The sequence below is a fragment of the Marmota monax genome, unplaced genomic scaffold, assembly GCF_021218885.2.
Source record: "Marmota monax isolate L192 unplaced genomic scaffold, Marmota_monax_Labrador192_F-V1.1 WCK01_AAM20220418_F8-fsc00054, whole genome shotgun sequence".
Lineage (NCBI taxonomy): Eukaryota > Metazoa > Chordata > Mammalia > Rodentia > Sciuridae > Marmota > Marmota monax.
The window spans coordinates 5809124-5823449 of record NW_026692145.1 but is presented as its reverse complement, the minus strand read 5'-3'; the positions used below and the strand labels follow the sequence as shown (position 1 = coordinate 5823449).

Genomic DNA, 14326 nt, shown 5'->3' with positions numbered 1-14326 from the left:
TGACCCAATTTTTGCCCTCATAAGTAGGACCTGATTATACCACAATACCTATAACACTTAAGTATGTACACATCTGCTCCCCTACTAGATGTTATAGCCCTCAAGTTCAGGGACTATGCATAGACCTTGGCAGAGTTTACTCTTAATAAAAGTTAATTGAACTAATAGATGACTGATTAAATGTATTTAAGCAAATGAATGAATGAAGGCAATACTAACAAATGAAAAATATAACACTTTACATATTCATATTATATCAGAGTTTACACAGTGCTTTGAAAGCTTTTATTTTATTTGTCCCTGATAAAATTGTGAGGCAGAAAAGCCAAACATATGACATTTCCCCATCAGGACTAGAATTTGAGTCCCTGAGTTATTCCAGATTTATCTCTTCAGTTATAACCAAATTCTATGAGAAAAAAACTGTTTGTCAGTACTTGTTTTTCTCCTTTTATGACCTTTCACCCCAAATCAACTTTCTCCATGAGGTCACTTAAGAGCCACCTCCACCATGCCATTTTATGTTTAGACTCTTTGACGTTCAGCACAAAGTCAGGTCAGCGTTCCCTGGCCTTGTCAACACTTCCAGAGCACAGCATCCCAGGAATCAGGAGGAACCTTGAATGTTAAAAGGCCCATTGCAAGTCTCATCAGAAAATCAAATACATAACTCTAAAAATATCCCCCATGATCTATGCATGTAGCCATAGTGTCTGACAAATTCAATTAAATCTGTCATACATCATTCTCCACGGTGTTATTGAGGGAGACATAGTAGTATCGAATTTTAGTTATTCAGCTCCTATTGATTCCACCATAATCTGGTGAGAATCATTTGCAAACTGACAGTCCCCTCAGGAGACAGCCACTATTATCTAATTATAAATCTCACAGTGTCATTTGATAAAAGGTTAGAATTTGTAGTCCCCATAAAAAGCTCCAATTTTTGCCAAAAATTCTCTTACACAAACCAAAACAATGTACACAGGGTTTAACTTAACCTTAGCCATAAATGGAGTCTGATTTGATTTGTGGCATCACTGAAGCTCTCTATCCCACTCTAGTTCCTTATTGCCCTCACACAGAGTATTTTGGCTCTGTCCTCACAACCTTTAGAATTTATGTTGTAGGATCTCTCTACCAAACTCCTTTATCCCCTCTGTTCATAACCAACAGGTTCAATGCTCATCTCCCAAAAGTCCAGTAATTTAGGCTAAGGCCTTTTTGCTACCAACAATCAATGTCCATAATAGTTGAACTCATACTCACAGGTGTTCTCAATGCTTTGTCATAGAGGAGTCAGGGACAGGTGGACTTTCAAGTCCCTGGTAAGACATTGAGAAAAGAATCAATCTACACCATCAAATTTAAAAATGTTATACTATATGCTCATGGCAGCTTCCCTACCTCCTGGCTCCATTCTTTTTTTAAATACCTTTATTTTTATTTATTTTTATGTGGCGCTGAGGATTGAACACAGGGCCTTGCATGTGCTAGGCGAGTGCTCTACCATTGAGCCACGACCCCAGTCCCCTGACTCCATTGTTTTCATCCCCTTTCTCTACCAAAGCTAAGGGTGTGTGTGTGTGTGTGTGTGTTTGTGTGTGTGTGTGTATAGTAATTACATAGTTTTGCTCAAAGCCAAGAAGAAACAATATTAAGAGACTAAAACCTGAGGAATCCCTGAAAAACTGAAAGCCAACAAAACCAAGTAAAGGGGGAAAAAGCAGCCTAGGACATGTACAGATTAGGTATCAGCAATGATTTCCACAAAAGCTAGGAGCTACACAAAGGGTACTCCACAATTGAAGGCCATGAAATCTGAGAAGGGGTATGGCAAAGGGAAAACAATAAGGTTATTAAAAAGTCACTGAAGTGAGTATAGAAACAAATTATATGCATTCCCCTGCCCTTTCCCCACTGAGAGTCAGGCAATAGCAATATGGTATCTATTTTCAGGAAAGCACAGTGCTGCTTGATTCAAGCATACAGAATAGTATCCCTGGGGACCAGCAACTTCTGGGAGAAAGGGGAGTGGCCATGCCCTGATTGTCAACTGTCTATTGATATAGTAAAGGGATCACTACCCATCCTCTACTCTCACAGCAAACAGCACAAATCCCCAAGGCACCTCCTAGGGAAGTGCATAAACAGGAGCAGCAAACAGACTGTCAGGGAATCTCATCTATAAAGATAATTTCAAAATCAACAATCACAAAATACTTGAGGAGCAATGTAAGTGACAAACTGAAGAACAGGAAGGATTTTGATAGATCCTTCAGACTGTGATAGATAAAAATACATTGCAGATAGGTAGTACACCCACAAAGGCATAGGAGTAAAAAAGAATAACCTATAATGGAGACAGAAGATAAGCCTGGAGAGGTAGGCTAGGGCCATATTGTGGAGAGTTTCAGATGCCAAATGGAGCCATCTGAGTTTCATTCTGTAAGTGATGAAAATGGTTATGGTAGAAGTTTATGAGGAGGCGAATGACATGACAATATCTATGCTTTAGAAAGATAACCCTGAGGGGAATGTGGAGTGCAGAGAAAAGTGGAAAGTGGAGAGCCACTTAGGGGGCTCCTGCAACAGAATGGAAATGACTAAGGCCTACCTAACTGAGGGCAGTGACAGAAGGAAGAGGAAAGAGGAGAATGATGTTAAGGCATCTGTAATTGATTAGGCTTAGGGCTTCAGGATCAGGGAGACAAAGGAGACACAGGCAATTTTAAGTTGCATGTCTTACACCATTTGATGACTTAGGGAATAGCAAGAAAACTGCATTTGTTTTTTGTTTGTTTTGTCATTGATATTGGTGTTTGGAAGTGAGGAGTTCATTTTGAGACAATTTGAAATGCCTGCAGGATATCTGAGTGAAAATATCCTATAAGCAGTTGGAAGTTCAAATCCCAATTTTAAGAGAGAGGCCAAAACTAAAAGATATAGATTTGAGCAGTCTTTTGCCAGAGTGGATTATATCATCCCCCAGTGTGAATGAACACCCCAGAGTGAAAGAACAGAAGCATTGAGGTGATTGGCACAAAGGTTCCAAATGGGGAACAGTTATGTTAGGAATCGACTTGAGTCATTTTCAATAAATCACTGCATGAAGCAAAATGATTTTGTTTTTGTTTGTGTCTTCTTTCTATTAATCAGAAACCAATATGTTGGCCAAATGATCATGGGAATGACTCACTAGAAACAAATTGGTCTGAGAAAAATTATATTCACTCAATAAAAAAGATATTTTGATTGGACAATATTGACAAAACTAACTGTGTATTTTGCAGTTAGAGAAACTCAAGTACAAAGAAGTGAAGTGACTCCTCCAAATTACACTGTCAGAGTCAGAGTAAGACTTGAATCCCGTTCTTCTGCATTATAGCCCAGTGATTATCTTCTTTCCTCACCACATCCAACTAACTCATAATGTCTTCTCCTGCCACAGTTGACAATTAGTACAGTTGATTACTGCATCTGATCGTAAGAATTACAACTATAATTTAAGGTATTTGTAGGGAGCAAGGTGCCATGTACTAGGCAGAGAGTTTGTCTATTTAGTATGTAATTAACTGTCAGTTACCTCTGTTACAAAGGAAGCCATGGCAAAGACAGTTCAAAACAATGTATACATTTTAAAATCACTTGGCTTGAGTTTATATTACAAATTCACATAATTTAAAGAAAACCAAGTTCTGATAAAAGATTGCCTGCAAAATAGATGTTTGTGAAGTAAATCATTTCTCTTCCTTCTACATAGTACAATTTATAAGATATATTCTCAGGAAAAAGATAAAAGAAAAAACATCCTCTGTCTTCAAGATAGTCCCATCCTTTAAAATCACTAAGAAAATTTTAATTAATGAGAAACATCAGAAAAATTATTTTTGGTGCCTAGTGAATAAAGTCCATATCCCATGACATCCTAAGTTTCCAACCTCAGAACCTCAACCTAGCTTTCTAGATTCTTTTCCTAGTATACCCCATATGTCATCCCTTTCTCCTAATGACAATATAGTATTTTCTATTCCTCAAACATTCAATATAAAATAGGGCTTCCCTCCATGCCTTTTCTCATAATGTTCTTTGTATTTGAAAATACCCGTCTTCAGAATCACTTCTCAAAAGTTCTATTATCCCCAAATCTACCTCAAATTCCTCTTCCCTATGATGTACCGCCTTATTTTAAAATGTAGGTCAAATTTATCACTTCTTTATCTGTCCCTAAAATATTAACACCAGAAATTATGCTCATCATTGGAAATATAATTTTGAACAAGAAAAAAGTTCCTGATTTTTAAAAATTAGAACTTTATAGCTATACATAGTAGTTGGGTTCATCCCAAAAAACTCACACATGCATAGAATTCAATTTCAGTTCATGATCCCCCCTTTTCTTCCTTTTGCCTCCCATCCTCCCTCCCCTCTCCCATTCTCTTCCCTCTATTCTACTAGACTTCTTTCACTCAACTATTTATTTAGATTTGATTAGTTCTTTTTACTTATGCATACAGGTGAAAATTCTCTATGGTATATTTATATATGCACATATCATTATTTTTAAGAATTCATTCTGCATTGCCTCCCCTTACCCATCCCTCCACTCTACCTCTCAGTCTCCTTCTCTTACATTACTGATCTTCCCTTTATATTTATGATATTATATCCTTCCCTCCCCTTTCCTTTATTTTACTCTATTTCTGCATGTGAGAGGAAATATTCAACATTTAAGTTTCTGAGTTTGGCTTATTTCATATTCTGGAGAAAAGACAGCTCTTTAAAAAAATGGTGCTGGGAAAACTGGATAGCTATATTATAGAAAAATTAAACAAGAACCCTATCTCTCATCCTACACAAAATTCAAGTCAAAGTGGATCAAAGACTTATGAATTAGACCATAAACCTTGAAATTGTTAAAAGAAAACAGAGTTCCTGATTTAAGGAGCTCATAGTCAAGCTGGAGAGACAAATTACTAAATAGGCAAGTATAATTAATCTATGATGAGTATAATAGAGGTAAGTCTAGGGTGCTATGGGACCACAGCGGGCAGTCACCAAAACCACAGTTAGGGAGAAGAAAGTCTTCTTGGAAGAAATGATACCTGGGTTGGAATCTTAAGGATAAGTAGAAATTCTTTAGACAGAATCATGAAGAAAGGGGAATGGCAAAAGGTAAAACTGGAAAGATAGGCAGTGCTAACATAACACATGGCCTTGTTGACCCTGATGTGGAGTGTGGATTTTATCTGAAATGCATAGTCAGTAGAGGGCTTTAGAGTAGGCAATGTTATAATTTGTTTTACATTTTTCAAAAACAATCTGGAGTGCTGAATTGAGAATGGTTGGTAGAAAGGTGGAATAACAGCGGAAACAGGTAGATCACTTGAGAGCCTCTTATAGAAGTGCTATGATTTTGATCTGATTTGAATGTCCCCTAAGGTTTATGTACTAAAATTTAATCCCAATTGTGATGCATTAATAGGGTGGAAATCAAGTGTTCACAAAGGTGCCCACCTGTAATCCCAGCAGCTCGGGAGTCTGAAGCAGGAGGACTGTGAGTTCAAAGCCAGCCTCAGCAACTCAGTGAGGCCCTAAACAACTTAGCCAGATCCTGTCTCTAAATTAAAAGGGCTGGGGATGTGGCTCAGTGGTTAAGCACCCCAAGGGTTCAATCCCCAGTACCAAAAAAAAAAAGAGGGTGCGAATGCAATCTAACTAGGTTGTTTAGAGGTAGAGCCTCTGGGAGGAGATTAGAATTATAAAGTCATTAGGGTAGAATGCCCATGATGAAATCCTAGTACCTTTATAAGAAGAGGAAGAGAGATCACAATACAAGTGTTTTCCCTGTCTCTTCCCATATAATTCTCTCCACCACACCTTGGAATTCTGCCAGCAAAAAAATCATTACAAGATTAGGCCCTTAACCACGTCCCTCCAGGACCATGAGCCAAAAAGAAACTCTTTTTCCCTTAAAACATCTGCCTCAACTATTTTGTTACAATAACAGAAAAACGTACTAAGACAAGTAGCTGAGGCAAAAAAAAAAAATGTAGCTTACTTTAGAGTAGTAGCTTTGGCTATCAGTGCTAAACTCATGAGGTTTCTATGGATGTGGAACGTATAGTTATTCTGGCCTGACTGAATTAGAATGGGGCTGCTGTGAATGAGTGCAGGCCAAGTGAAATATACTGTTCAGTGTCCCCATCAAGGATGGAACACATAAAGAACTTTACATATAACTTGTACTAATTTGCAGTTTAGTCAGGGTTGCCCCCACACAGATTGCTTACCTTGATGATATTTTATAAACATCACATCAGGCATGAATTTTGAGTAGGATGGTAAAGGAGAGGGAAAAATAAAGGATTATTTCTAGGTTTCCAGCTGGAAGCACTGGATGGCATTTATTGAGGAAAAAAAAAAGAAAAAGAAGGAGATTGTGAGGTCAATGTGAGAAGTTAAGAGAAAATGATTTTTGTTTGAGTTATGTGGAGTTTGAGGTCCCTGCATCACTTAACACTGTCTAACTTCTAGAAAACATCCAATTAATAATCTTTAGTATGTTTAAAATATTGATATTAAAAATACTTTGTAGAAGAAGGTGAACTCATGAAACAGATTGAGTTAGCAATAGTGGATAAAAGTAAGACTGTAATTTCACAAAATTCACATGTATAAAGTATTTCAAACTAAAGTCTCAGTCTAACAGTTAAATGTAGCAGAAGTAAAATAAGAGGGTTCAGAATAATCCATTGAATTTGTTAATAAAGTGTTGTTAGCGAACCTTATAAGGGCAGTTTCAGGAGTATGAGTATGAAAGACAAATTTGAATACATGTAAAAGTAAATGATGCCATGATTTCTGCTTCTGACCAAGGTGAAATAAAAACCAACCTTCCTGAAACAACTAAAAAGGAAACAAAACACAGTCATCCCCCTATATTTGTGAGTTCCATATCAACCAAGCATGGATGGAAAATAATCTTTCAAAAATTGCATTTGTACTGAATGTGTTCAGACTTGAATTGTAATAAATACAGAGATGGTTTAAAATTGTCTGACAGGAAGTGAATAACATTTACCAATACTATATCATTTTATGTAAGACATTTGAGTATCTACAGATTTTGGTTTCCAAGGAGGTCTTCTGTGGATATGGAAGGATGACTATGAACAATAGTTTTTAGACACTGAACATCAAGCAACAAATAATAATGTTTATTGAAAGATAAGAAACAAATGAAGTGATCATCAGCTATAGTTGGGATCTATAACATCTCCCATTCAGGTACCTGATAGAACTCCTAGACAGGATATTATAAAGGAAAGACAAGGATAGAGAAGAACTGAATAACATATAAAAAACATAGGTAGAATACTCCATGTAACAAAAGAAGAATAAATATTGTTTTCAACTGCACAGGAACATTTATCATGATCGACAATATTCTGGGCCATGACACAAGTCTCCAAAAATTTAAAATTATTCAAGTAATGCAAATCCTGTTCTTTAACCACAACAGAATTGCATTGGAATTTGATAACAGAAAGATCTCTGGAAAATCACAAATAATTGAAAATCAAAAAATCTACTTACAAATAACCAACGGGTTAAAAAACAAATCAAAAGTCAAATGAGAAAGTATTTTGAACTGAGTGAAAAGAAAAGTAGCACATGAATATTTATAGGATTGATAATAGAGTAATTAGAAACAAATTTATAGTACAAAATACATATATTTGAGAAGAAAGCTCTACCTATTAAACTAGAAACATAAGAGCAAATATAACTCCAACTAGCAGGAAAAAATAAAAGAAAACAAAATCACAATGGTAATCTATGAAATAGAAAATAAGAGAAAAAAACAATGACAACAAAAACTTTGAGAAGATCAATAAAATTGATAAACCCTATAGCAAGACTTAATAGGACAAAAGGAGAAGAAATAAATTGCCATAATCAGGAATGAGAGTGGTGACATCACTACAGATTCTATAAATATTAAAAGGATATTAAGAGAATATTATGAACAACTTTAGCTAATAAATGTGACACTTAGGAAGAATTGTCAAATTCTTTGCAAGACAGAAACTACCCAAGTATTTTAAATAGAAACTACTATTGCTTAAGGATAAGTAGATAACCTGAATAGCTCTGTATCTATTAAAGAAATTTAATTTATAGCTAAAAAGCCTTCCCAGAAAGAAAAATTCAGGCCCATAAAATTTCACTGGGGAATTCTGTCAAACATTTAAAGAAATATAATAAAAAATTCCATATAAATTCTTCTAGTATATTGAAAAGTAAGGAATATTTCTAACTCAATCTATGAGGCCAGAATTACTACAATGAAAACACAACAAAAACATAACAACAAAAAACTATAGACCAATAATCCTCATAAAAAGATACATTCTTACTTATCATGAATCCAACAATAAATGAAAGGTATACTGCCTCATAAGCAGTATTGCCTCATTACTATAGGGTTGATCTAATACTTTAAAATCAATAAAAATAACTCCATGCTAGCAGAAAAATATATATGATCATCTCAAAAGATGCAGAAAATACATTTGACAAAATCTAACATCCATTCCTGGTTTCTTAAAGAAAAAAAAATCTTAGCAAATTTGACATAGAAGGGAACTTCACCAACCTGATAAGAGGCATCTATGAAAAATGTAAAGTTAACAATCTACTGATATACATCCTGACAAAGATGAATATCAAAAACTTTATACTTAATGAAATTCAGATACAAAAAGTATATACTAACTCAATAGCAAAAACCAAAACACACATAACTAACTCAATCAAAAATGGACAAAGACCCTTAATAGACATTTTTCCTAAAAACACATACAAATGACCAACAGGTATATGAAAGCATGCTCAACATCACTAATTATCAAGGAAATACAAACCAAAACCATAATAAGATAACACATCATACCTGCTAGGTTGACTAGTATCAAAAATACAAGATAAAGCAAGTTATAAAGAAAAAGGATACCTTGTACACTGCTGGTGGGAATAAAAGCTACTACAGCCACTATGGAAAACAGTAAGGAGGTTCCTCAAAAAAAAAAAAAAAAAAAAAAAACTAAAAATAGGACTACCATAAAATCTAGGTATACCACTCCTCGATATATATTTTTTAAAAATTCAAATCAGTATCTTGAAGAATCTCTTCATATTCAAGATACAGAAACAACCTAAATATCTGTTGAAGTGTTAATGGATAAAGAAAATGTGGTGGGTATGTATGTATATGAAATCTTTCCATTTGTGACGATTTAAATGAACACGGAGGATATTACTCTAAGTAAGCCAGATACAGAAAGACAATAGTACATATTAATTACATGTGGAATGTATAAAAGTTGAACTCACAGAAGCAGAAAGTGAAATGGTTACTATACACTAGGCATGGTAGGGAGAAAGAGGGGAGAATGAAGATGTTGATCAAAGGACACAAACATTCAATTGTACAATAAATAGGTTCTGGGGATCTAATGTACAGTACAGTGATGGTAATTAAAATGCTATATTGTATACCTATAAATTTCAAAGGCAGTTTATTTTCAATACTTTAAACACACACACTATCTATGTGAGATGATGGAGGTGCTAATTAGCTTGATTGTGATAATCATTTCACAATGTATACATAAAACAAATCATCATGTTGTTCACCTTAAATTTATACAACTTTTATTTTTCAATTATACCTCAGTAAAGATGGGAAAACAAATAGTTTGGATATAGGAAAAACAAAAATTAAAAATATAAATTATATTCCATTAGTTCCATTAATATGAAACTTAAGAAAAATATTAACCTATGGTGATAAAGAGTAGGTAAGGGCTGGGGATGTAGCTCAGTGGTAAAGCACTTGCCTAGCATTTGAAAGGTCCTAAGGTTTGATCCTCAGTACTGAAAAAAAGGCAGGTAAATGGATGCCTGGAGCTGAAAGATGGGAGATTATTTGAGAAGGCGCAATTGGTTGTTGGGATGATGGATATTCTATATTATGATTTGGTGATGGTTTCATAGATGTATAAATATGTTAAAACTCATTAGATACTTTAAAAATGGGAATTTCACTGTACAAAAATTATACCTGGGGCTAGAGTTGTGGCTTAGTGGTAGAGTGCTTGCCTGGCATGTGTGAGGTCCTGGGTTCAATCTCCAATGCTGCATATAAATAAATAAGTTAAAAAAAATCCATTGACAACTAATTTTTTAATTATACCTTATTATAGCTTAAATTAAGAACTAAATCCATGTATTAGTATTATTTCTGCTACTATAATGAAGTAGTTAAGGCTGAGTAACTTATAAAAAGAGGAAAGGTTGTTTCTTCCATAATTTTAGAAGTTCCAGGGTATGGTACTAGATCATGTGAGGACTTCATGGCAGATGGCATAGTTGTGGAGGCGCTTGAGAGAAAAACAGATCACCTAGCAAGACAGGAAGCCAGAGATTCCAGTGGTAGCCAGGGTTTATCTTTTATAACACCTCACTCTTACAAGGATAATCAGAGTCCTATAACAGTCCTTAATCTCGTCTAAGGGCAGCACTCCCAACAAAACCTACCAACCCCCCACTAGGCCCAACTTCTTAAATGCCCCACCAGCTCTTAATATTGTCACACATGGGGCCACACATCTAGCACATGAACTCTCAAGGGACAAACTATATTCAACCCATAGCAACATACATGAAAAAGTAGAGATCGTGAGCTTACCCTATTCCTTGATAAATTTGCCTAAGGAGGGAAATATGAGATTGAAAGAAACTTTTTGTTTTGTTTTATGCTAAGGAGGCAACTTACTTGAGATTGACTTAAAATGGATGAGAAGAGAAAGAGATTAAAAATATAGAAAGTAGACTTCTACAGTCCAGCAACCAAAATTTCATGCTTCCCTAATTCATAGGAGTCACCTTATTATCAGAAATGTTAAGGTTTAAAAATGTTTGCAAAGATATGTAAACAAAATCTCAAGCAGGCTATAAGTTTGCCTCAAGAAGAAAATATGAAATATTCTACCTTCTAGAAACCCTCAGATTAATTACCTAGAACCTGACTATTGCTTGGGAGTGGAGAGAACCCCATCCTCCCTTGGTTTTGATATAACTCCCTTTAGGTATCTAAAATTAGCTACCAGATTCTCCCTGTACTTATACAAATGTTGGAGACAATATTCTGAACTTCCATTAAATATTTTTTAACATATCAAGTGAGATTTACACCATTTTAAGTCATATGTGTCCAATTTGTAGTTAAACCTCTTATACACTTTACCCGTCAGCTTTTGTACTAGATTGGATTTTTGAAACTATTTGGTTATCCAGAATGGATTCTTTTTTTTAATTCTCAGTATCATATACAGGAAGTTCCCCAAGTAAGATCTCCAATTAAACAGGAGCTACACACAGGAGTGACTAATATTGGAGCTTTCAGATGTTTTGGCACACCAGTTCCATAAAAGACAGAGAAAATAAAGGGGTTTTGAGTACTATGTGACATTTTCAAAATGGCTCTTCTGGCCATTGGCCTTGGTAAACATGAGATAGTGGAGGAAGAAAAACACCAATGTTGTCCCCTTAATAAATGAGAAGAAGGGAAGATACAGTGTCAAACAGAGCTTATTACTTGTACTCTATCTTTCATCCTCAGAGCCCAAGGGCAACGGTTCTCAAACTCACTCTAGCAAGCTTCTCCTTGTGGCTTCTAGCAGAAAACCATACAGGTATAATCCTTTGTTATCATATGAAAACAGATTACTCCTGTCCTATTAGCAGGATAAGTTCCTTTTCTTAACAGTAATGGAAATATATTTCAACATTTCAGCTTCTTTCCTGGATCATTTTATGACCCCATAATACATTTATCAGAGGGTCAGTGGCTCAACCTATGGAATGACAAGGGTTAGAATTCAGCCTGTGGCCCTGTGGCCAATGTTAGGGTTCTACCTGTGACTAGGGTTTGAGTTTTTCTAGAGACAGTTAGGACTCAGACTGAGATGATCCACAGGGTTAAAGCTTATGGCTTGCATTTAGTCTATAGGTGGGAAATTGAGAAAAGCTATCTGGCCCAAATTAGAACCACTACTTACTCCTGTTACCACAGGGCTTTGACCAGCTGAGTTAACCAGCCAGAGTTTGCTTTGGAAGAATTTGAGAGAGCACCGTGGGAGCCACTACTTGTGGGTCCTTCAACCTCTGCTAACAATTAGCTGAGAAAGTCATTTCCTCTCACCATGCTTCTCATTACCCAATTCTCTAAGTGCGGAACATGGTCATTATTTCTCACCATGGGATGAGGAGGTAGGTTGGGAAGGAAGCAAGGGAGGGGCAATGAGCTTGAATTAACATTTCAGTTTCTTTTTCCCTTATCCTGCAACCTTTGTCTCTTATTGAAAACAAAGCCAAGATTTCTATTTTAACCCTCCAGGCATTAGTTTCTTTTTATTTCTCCTATCCATAATTTGAATACTTATTGGTTTTCTAAAATTGAATATGTTTTTATTACCCCCATACTAGACGGTCCTAATTGATTGTTTTCTGTCTGTTGTTTGTGATCCTTCCTGACCTACCTTCCTACCTATGAAAACACACTGATGTGTGTACATACGTTTTGTAATCAGAAGTGTTAAAGTTTCAAAAATACTTCTGATATCCAGACTTTCAACTAGTAATATCAAGCATACCTAAAAGGAAACATGGTGTTTCTTCATGCTGGTAACAGTAGTTTAACCTGTTGTCTTAGTTCATTTTGTGTTGTTGCAACAGAATTCCCAAGACTGGTTAATGTATCATGAGCAGAAATTGATAGTTCACAGTTCTGGAAGCTAGGGAATCCAATATCAAACACTGGCATCCAGCAAGGCCCTCCTTGATGCATCATAACATGGCAGGAAGAGTCACATGGTACAAGGGCAAAAAGAGAGAGGAGGATAGAAGAGAGAAGGGGAGAGAAACAAGTGGGAAAATAACTTACTCCTGTTATAACAGTCCATTCATAAGAGTCATAACCCCCAACAACTCCTAAAGGTCCCACCTCCCAATATGAACACAATGGCAATTCAATTTCAACATGAATTGTGCAGAAGACAAATTTTCAAACCATAGTACCCTTTAAAAATTAATTCATAAAACAATATCTTCATTCAGAGTAATGACTAAACTATACAATACAGGTGGTAGATATTTGGCTTCATCCTTCATGGAAGTATAAGAGAGATTCCTCTGGACTTCTTTGCATAGTTCTTACTCCTCAAATTGCCCCTGCTGCTACATTCCACAATCCCACCAGGTCCTAAGAATAAGGATGGCATTACTGGCTCCAGAAAAAATTTAATCTTGATCCTTGAGAACTTGAAGTGCACGTAATAGGTCAAGGGGAGTGTTCTGGTAACAAAGGATAAATTACAATGTTGATGATGGTGGTTATGGTTTTAAATCATATAGTTTTTAGATCAAGATAATATTATTTGAAATTTTTATCCTGGTAATCCATTCTGTAATCCCAATACCACCACCCCCTTCTCATCAATTCAGCAGTTCTGTGTCAATTGCCACACAGAGTGATATGACTGATCAAAAGCAGAAATAAATTTTGTCAGTTTTCATGTCCAAAAGGGTAGGTTCTGAAGGTACCAGAAAGAACAGAGGGTAACTTCAACATGTTTATTGAGAAAGGAAGTATTTTGTATTTCCTAAGACTACAACATATCCTGCACTGTCAGAAGGAGAAAGAAAGAGGGAAGGAAGGAAGAGAGGGAAGGATGGGGAGAAAAACAACAAGAAAATTTGAGACCATATATGAGACTGTAAGAAGATCTCTGAAGAAATGTCTAGGCCTGATCCTGGTCAAGAAGGAGCAGAGGGGCTGGAGTTGTAGTTTAGAGGTAGAGTGCTTGCCTCATACATGTGAGGCACTGCCTTCAATTCCCAGCACCACATATAAATAAGCAAATAAAATAAAGTCCATCAACAACTAAAAAAATATTTTAAAAAAAGAAGGAGCAGAATGGTTTTCAAGTTGTCAGAGGAAGCATGGAAGTATAAGAGAGATCCATTGGAGCTGAAGGAAACAGGTGAAGGATGTCAAAGGTGCTACCTACCTAGTAGATAACATTAAGGACAAGATAGCTCCTGAGTGCACACAGCCATAAGAAAAGGAGAGCTCCCTGAATCAAATACTAAGTTCTGCCATCCTAGGGGTTTAGGGAGCAAAATAAAGGGTAAGCATACTATAGAAACCTAAACTTGTGGACTGAGATTTGAAGCTAGTACACCAATATGTAGAAGA

General features: G+C 35.9%; 1 long non-coding RNA gene across 1 annotated transcript in view; it reads right to left on the bottom strand.

Moving 5' to 3' along the window:
* LOC124109001 (uncharacterized) overlaps positions 1-14326 on the bottom strand; it is a 302970-nt gene that overhangs the window by 161740 nt on the left and 126904 nt on the right. The window lies entirely within an intron of this gene.